Below are 8,624 nucleotides of genomic sequence, written 5' to 3'. Positions count from 1 at the left end.
TTTAATTTTTATTTATTTTTTAATTTTGAGGGGGAGGAAATTAGGTTTATTTATTTATTTATTTTTAGAGGAGGTACTGGGGATTGAACCCAGGACCTTGTGTAGCTAAGCATGTGCTCTATCACTTGAGCTATATCTTCCCCCCAGTTGGGGTGTTTTTCTGAGAAGAAAAGAGGTAGATTTGGGATAGGCAGGCAGGAGTCTCTACTAAAAGATTACTGGTCCTTCATGATGAAAAAGGTCTAGAAGACCAATAGAATTGTTTATGTCCCAACCTCTGGCATGTTGACAACTCCTAGATTTCCACTCTGGAACCTCAGAATAGCCAGAAGGACATCTCAGATCTTGGGTTACCATAATGGGGAGGTTTTTGACTTTTCGCTAGTTATCCACGATCTAGTGTCTTATTTTGCAATTTGTTTCTACCTCCTTTTTTTTTTTTCCCCATAAAAATCGATCAATCAATCAATCAAACAAGATCTTTCTATACTTTTCAGGTAGATAATAGATATCATGAAAGTTTAATAATAAAACAATCGAAATTTAAACAAAACATTGATGTTTGGTATCTTCCAGGATTTGCCAATATTTCAGTTCTGCTGATCAGAGCTCTCTTATTTTTCACAAACAGCCAGTTACTTCAGGTGGTATAAGTAACATGAGCTATAGACAACAGCCTCACTTCAGATGAAAACTATCAAGGGACTCCCTCTACCTCAATTGTAAAATGGAGAAGTGTCCAAAAAGTTAACAGAGGAGGGAAAGAAGGAAGGAAGGAGGGAAGGAAGGAAGGAGGGAAGGGAAGGAAGGAGGGAAGGAAGGAAGGAAGGAAGGAAGGAAGGAAGGAAGGAAGGAAGGAAGGAAGGAAGGAAGGAAGGAAGGAAAGGAGGGAGGAAGGAAGGAAGGAAATCCTCCAAATCTCTCAAGGAACAACTGCAACTAACCATTAAAGTTAATTAGAACAAAGTGTCAGAAACAGAACTTTGAAAATTTCATTGATGTTTACTCTAAAACCCACTTTCCCCAAAGCTTCCATGTGTTTCTTTATTTGGTTTTATTTCTAGGACTTGGGCTCAGAGCAGCAGATGTGGGAGCAAAAATGAAATCAGAAGGACTTTGGTATTCTGGAGTAAATTGCTCTCCGCTGCATTAGCGAGAGAGAACAGATTGTAGCTAGGATAAGAGCAGTGTAAATAATTTTAAGTGTGCACTAGCACACAGCATCGATTTAAATGACTTGGTAACTCGGCACCATCCCAGGCAATTATTCCCTAAGCAGGATTTATGTCGTGTGTTGTCAAAAAGCAGTCCAAACCTTGGACACAGATTTACGTTTAGATATATGTTTAGAAGTTGCTCTTTTCAATTGGAAAAGACCTTTGGATTACTATGTTACAAGAAGCAGAAAGGCTATTTTCTCTTTCTTTTTCCTTAAATTTAATAACCCTCATTGGTATCAGGGAATCGTTCACCTTTTCCCTGTCTTTGAAATATTTTGAAGATGCACATGCAGATGGATTTGAAAAGTACCTGAAATGATGCCAGTATTTATTATTACACATATGAATGAAATTTTTAAAAGTCTTACACTTTTATTTCTGATGAGGTCCTTCATATATATCTAAAACTACTCCTGGACTTTTGGTGAAACTGCAGAAGATGTTAAAATATTTTAATTCTCTCCCCATTTCTTTCTGGGGAAGCAGCAGTAAGGCTTGGATTCACATAAAGAACTACATGTGAATGTCATAGCCTTAGATTGTCTGGGTAAATGCAAAGGAGCACATCACGGTTAGTAATGAACCTTCCATTGACAATTCAGTCAGCCTTTTGACTTCACATTTTATGGCTCCCTACTCTGCCTGATGTTATTTTCAGGACTACAGTTGGAATGTTGAGCACAATGTTTTGCACATTCTGATCTCAGGTGCTCAAGTGTGTTGGTGGATTTTTCTTTTCAGTTTGCAGCAGTACGTCTCATGAACCTGAGGTTTAAACTTGGCTATAATTTTGGCAACAGAGCTGTCAATCAAGAGCTGATCTAGCACTTTCATTTGCTTTTCTTTCTTCTCACTTATGACTTGCCAAAGCAGAACCAGATCTCTGACACTCCAATGGGATTCTAAGCTAATGTACAGAACCTATACGTGTAATATATATATCATTGTATAGTAAATAGAACGCTGGGTTCTAAAGCCTGACTCTTTAGATTCTCCAGCTGTTGTTGTTCACTGTTACTTAACACCCTTGCCTTGGTCTTCCCTAAAATCCATCTTGTGAGCAAGTCTCCTTCAAACCCTTTTCCAGTTTATTTTGCTAATTGTGATGAGATGAACTTCTTTCTTTCTCCCATTCTTCCTCTGTCATGGGGATTAGACATTAAAATCGGGATAACAAAAGGAGGAATTTGGTAGCTCAGATCAAACGAGGAAAGAAACAGAAACTCTAGCTGTGCAAAGAAGAGATTTATTTTATCAGCATAAAACTGTTCTGTTATCTTACCAGGCCTCCACTTGAAGCTTCCCAAATACTGCCCGCTGTCACACCCCCACCCACAAATAATTAACTTGGGCCGGAGACTTAAGAAGAGGAAGGCCCCCAGAGAGAAGAGCAGACAGGTCAAATAGACCTTTTTGGCCTCAGCGAAAGGGGTCTGCTTTCCTAATGACAATGAAGGTAAAAGCAGAAGTCAACTGTGATATGTGAGAAGCCACTTCAAAACTCTAGCCCCTTTGGATGATTATGGGATGGAAGTTTCATCTCAAAGTAAAGAACAATTTGTACATCTTTTGTACTGTCTGGGAGCACTTGACTGTGAGTAAGGATGTTTGAAAATAAACTGTATTGTCCCTCTTATCCATCCCAAGAGCAGTACTGGGGTTACTCTGAATTGATTCTAAGCTTCCTCATGTTGAATGGAAGCCAAAAAGGGTTTTCAACCATGAACATTATAAAAGAGCTCTATCTCTGCACCTTAAACATACTAGATCAATTTCTGCAACTACGCATTTCATTATTTCAGTCAGTGCATTCAATGGCTGAAGCTCAGATAATGTATGATTTGTCAACACCCACAGGATGTGTTGGAAAAGGTCATCAGAATCAGATTGCTCATTTGATTATAATGTACTCCCTAGGCAGTTCCTACAAATTAGGACCTCAAACAGAAAAATTTGACGATGTCCTTGTCTCTGTGGCTACTTGTGTAAAGCTATTTGGAGATAGGAAAACTGGCCCCAACCCTTGGGACCTCACCAGGTTCTTGGTTTGCTTAATTTGGCAAAATTGGATTCTTTGCACCCATTGCATTAGCTGTCCTCATTTATTTTCCATAGAATTTTCCATATAAATTCTATGAATGAGAATTTTAATCAGAAGAAGACTTAAAAGCAAATCCTTAAAAGTTATGGTAGCGATGCTATTTGGTCCAGCTCATTGCCTCCTATGCTATTGTTTTCTGCCACAGTTGTTTCTGTGTGCATAACAAAGCAAGATCATAAAGCAAGGAATCATGGGCTTTTAAAGCTAGTGGCAACCTTATAGATCATATTGTTGAAAACTTTATTTTAGAGAATGGAAACATGCCCAGGACCTACATGTTTTCATTCATTGACAATTTTTCATTTACCTTTTAATGAATACCAAGCAGTCTCCCAGTTACTGGGTATAAAGTTGTAAACAAAACACTCTAAGTTTCTGTCCTCATGGCACTTATGTTCAATCGAGGAGTGAAGAATTGTGGGTATATGTTTGAGCAGAATGTCGGGGAGTGATGGGAGTTAGGAAGAGAAAGAAAGTACAATAGAGTGGGAGCTCTTCTGGGTATAATGGAAAATACTCCGAGGGAGTTTGAGCAAACACCTGACTGATGCAAGGGACAAGCTATTTGACTACTTAGGCGAGGAGTCTCAGGCAGAGAGAATAGTATGTGTAGAAACTCTGGGCTGAAGGATGTAATGTGTTTGAGAGATAGCACGAAGTGTGTTTGGAACTCTTTGAGCAAGAGAGAGACTGTGCGAAGAGAGATCATACAAATATTGGGGTTTAATGTATAAGGCCTAGAAGACCAAGATAAGAAGCTTAGAATCTATTCTAAGAATAATAGGACAAGATTGGCGATTGTTGGGTTTCAGGAAAGAGGGTAACGTGATCCAAGTTACATTTGAATTGATCGTGCTAGCTGCAGTGTGAAACTGTTGGGTGTGTAAGACAGGAAGCAGAAAAACTAGTCAGGAGAGGATTATAATGGTCCAGGCAACAGCTGGGGGTGATTGAAGCAGGGTGACAAGTGGTGATATGGGGTCAGATTTTAGGAATATTCTGAAGATAAAATTAACGGGATTTGCTGAGGGGTTGGATGTGTTAAAAAATATAAACTTGAGGCATATTAAAAATTGTATGAGTTTATTTGAGCAAAAATCGATTTGAATTGGGCAACACCAAACCAAAAGTGGTTAGGAGCCCTTTTGGACAGAAGCTAGGGGAAAAACTTGTATGGAGAAAGTATGGGGTTAAAGAAAGGAAGTAATTTGATTGGCTGTAGCTTAAAGCCTAGTTGGTTGTTTGTGATTGGCTGTCCTTAGTGTTTTGATTTCATCACCTTGAGTCATTTATAGACTTAGAATTTGGTTTGCTTACTTAGGCTTCTAAGCCCTTAGAGTCACCTCAGTCTAATGGCCCCCTTGTTTAGTTAATTTAACAGGTGTGGAGTGTAAAAGGAAGAGCACTGTCAAAGATGATTTCTAGGCTTTTGATATGAGCATCTGGGAGCATGGAGATGCAGCTTTTTAAATGGGACGAAGAGATGGAATGGATGTGAAACGTGAAAGGAGAAATCAAGAGGTTCTTGATTTTGGTTTTGGATGGGTTAAATTCAAGACACCTATTAGTCATCCAAACAGCAATGTCAAAAGACAGTTGAATATATGAGTCTGGAGGTCAGGAAGATTTGGGGTCCAGAGACGTAAATTTGAGAATCATTATCATTGACTTATTTAAGATCACCCTTGGCAGCCCTGAGATTTGAAGCCTAAACTTCTGCCTCCTTCTTTGTTCCATATCTGACTGTATCTAGATGACTTTAAACAAAACAGACTTGGCAGAAATTAGCATGTTATTCAAGTACTGTCTTAATTAAATATATATATATATCTTATATGAAATATCTATAGTATACATTACACACACATACATATATAACATGCATTCAAGGAAGTAAGTGAAGGCTAAATTCAGTAGGAAAAAATCCTGAATATAAAAGAGATCTTATAGTAATTTTTAAATATCAGCAGCATTTTCTGAACTATAAAAGAAAAGCCCTTAACTAGGCATGATGTTCCAACTAAAGTCCAAATAGGAAAAAGAAAAGAATATAAGCTGGAGCACCTTAGCCAACTTGAACTCTGAGAGACAGTTGAGTACTTGAGAAATGCTATCAGTGTTAATGGATCTCAAGTTCAGGTATGTCTTTATTATAGACTAAGTAACATGGTTTTACAGAGGAAGTAAAATGTCACTAAAGTACACCTGGAGTATATAGTGGCCCATGAGCCCAGCTGGGATATTCCATTTGACTCTGATTGTTAGGAGGAATGGCTATGCTCCTAAACAGCTGGGGTGCTGACTAGAATAATCCTGGAAAGAGCTGCCATATTTCATGTCACAGGTCAGAAGAAAGGGGAGTGGAATCATGGAACAGTATGTGAATTATTGGCAGAAGGAGGGAGCACGGCTGATGGTTAATCCTCTGATTCAAAGGATTCAAAGCTGAAAGTCTAATTTAACAAGATTGTCTACAGGCATGCCTAGTTTTTTTGGTTTTTTTTACTTTTTTTCAGATTTTTAAAAAATTTTCATTTATTTTTATTTAAAAATGTTTTTATTGAGTTATAGTCATTTTACAATGTTGTGTCAAATTCCAGTGTAGAGCACAATTTTTTAGTTATACATGAACATACTTATACTTATTGTCACTTTTTTTTTTCTCTGTGAGCTACCACAAGATCTTTTATATATTTCCCTGTGCTATACAGTATAATCTTGTTTATCTGTTCTACATATGCCTGTCAGTATCTATGAATTTTGAAATCCCACTCTGTCCCTTCCCACCCTCCACCCCCTTGGCAACCACAAGTTTGTATTCTATGTCTATGAGTCTGTTTCTGTTTTGTATTTATGTTCTTTTTCCTTTTTTTTTTTTTTTTTTTTTTTTAGATTCCACATATGAGCAATCTCATATGGTATTTTTCTTTCTCTTTCTGGCTTACTTCACTTAGAATGACATTCTCCAGGAACATCTATGTTGCTGCAAATGGTGTTATGTTGTTGGTTTTTATGGCTGAATAGTATTCCATTGTATAAATATACCACATCTTCTTTATCCAGTCATCTGTTGATGGGCATTTAGGCTGTTTCCATGTTTGGCTATTGTAAATAGTAGGCATGCCTGGTTTTACTACACTTCAGATACTGCCTTTTTTTACATATTGAATGTTTGTGGCAACTTTGCATCAAGGAAGTCTAATGGGCGCCATTTTCCCAATGTATTTGTTTACTTTGCCCTTCTGTCACATTTTGGTAATTCTGCAATTTTTCAAACTTTTTCATTATCATTACATTTGTTACCATGATCTGTGATTAGCGTTCCTTGATGTTACTATTGCAAAAAGATTACATTTGCAGAATGATCAGATGATAGTTAGCATTTTTTTTTAGCAATAAAGTACTATTTAATTAAGGTATGTACATTTTTTAGACATAATGCTATTGTACATTTAATAGACTGCAGTATTGTGTAAACATAACTTTTACATGCAGTGGGAAACCAAAAAACTTGTGTGACTCACTTTATTGCTTTGGTCTAGAACCAAACACACAATATCTCCGAGGTATGCCTTTATTAGACGGCAAGCTCCAAGAAATCATAATGTTTATTCTAGGATCTGCATCACAGTGGTGTTTTTGAAGAGCTAAACTGGTGGCAAATGAAAATGTCTAATATTACAGAGAAATGGGATAACCTGAAAGATCTTGGATTTGGGATGTTTAGCAGCACCACTAGTGTAACTCCATTTTCTGAGTTGCACTGCCTATTTTTGAAAAATTACAAGTAAATAAGATGTGGGTAACACAGTTTCAAAGACTTACACATACCCATTTATTTTATTTGATCTACATGAAAAAGCCACAGGATGGGCAAGACAGGCAGGAACATCCCTGTTTTCCAGACGAGGAAGTGAGACAGTCACTAAGTGGTGGAGAAAGGGTTCAACACAGGGGAGTCATTTAGTGCACATGTCAAGGGAAAGCGTGTCAGTCCCACAGCCAGCTTGGTGAAATAAGCATCAAGCGTCGCAGGAAGCTGAGGCTGCTGTCAGTTGACCTCCTCCCTCTCAGACAGGGATATATTTAAACCACATAATAATTAAACAAACTGGCAGCTGGCATATTCATAGAGCCAACTCTGGGGCCCCCTCCGAGGAACACTTCTTTCTAGATAGACTTTGTCTTTTCTATTTTTTATTTTTCATTTGCTCTTTATTTTAAAGTTACATTTCTAACTAAGTGAAACATTTTAAAATAAAAAATTGGAATGAACTGAGCCAAATCGCAAACACAAATGTGACTTGGATTTTACATTCAAAAAAAAAAATTCTGTCTTCCTGGCATCTGCACGATGTGACCCCAAACACCCAATCCCTTGGACACTAGTGTGGCAGCCCCTTTCCCACATCCAGAGCCTGAGTCCTCAGCTGACAAGAGGAGTTTTTACACTAATTAAATATTTATACAATTATACAATTAAATCAAAATATACTATTAAAAACAGTATCAGTGATCAGTTATTGACTGCTTAGTACATGACAGTCATTGAACACATGAGTCCCCATGAAAGCTCGGGGTGTGACTATTCACTTCTTATAGATCAGGGAGCTGAGACTCAAATAATGTAGTTTAGGGACAAGCTGCTTCCAACTAGCTGGCTCTAAAGCACACATTTTGTCTGCATTGTCCTTGTCCCTCTGAACCTCGGGCTTCCAAAGACGGAGTCACTGCATTTAATCCGAGGCAGACAAATTGAACTTCTGTTGTTTTAGAAGGCACAACCTAAACTGCTCCCTACCAGAAAGAAAGCTGGTTAGAATAGGCACACCTCCTTGAATTCTTAGAGAAGCAGTGTGGGAGGAGCATCCTGCAAAGGTTCCGAAGACCTGAGCTCACATGACCAGTCTGCTTGTTACTGGTGATTACAGAGTCTCTCGACTTCCCCAAACCACCTCCATTTCTTCATATGTAAAATGGGAACTATGGGAGATGCCCAGCTTATTCTCTTGCCCTGCTGTAGACCCAAGTGTGTGAATGAATGAAAGAAAATGACTTGTCAATTGAAAAACTCCCTACATGCGGGGTTAGTGTGATTTTTTTTCCTCATTTGAAAAAAAAATGTTGCCAGAATTTTCAGTATCCCTATTTCAACCACGGTAAAATCTACTCAAGTTTACTTATCTCCGCCTCTCACTTATAATAACTATACAGCAAAGGAAACTGTAATGGGTTTGTGCAGCAGAAGCCATGGAGAAAGGATCACGTTTTCACTAAATCATGAGGAAGTGCTGATTCTGCTG

The sequence above is a fragment of the Camelus ferus genome, chromosome 4, assembly GCF_009834535.1.
Source record: "Camelus ferus isolate YT-003-E chromosome 4, BCGSAC_Cfer_1.0, whole genome shotgun sequence".
Taxonomy (NCBI): domain Eukaryota; kingdom Metazoa; phylum Chordata; class Mammalia; order Artiodactyla; family Camelidae; genus Camelus; species Camelus ferus.
The sequence above is the reverse complement of the archived record's forward strand: the minus strand, read 5'-3'. Positions refer to the sequence as shown.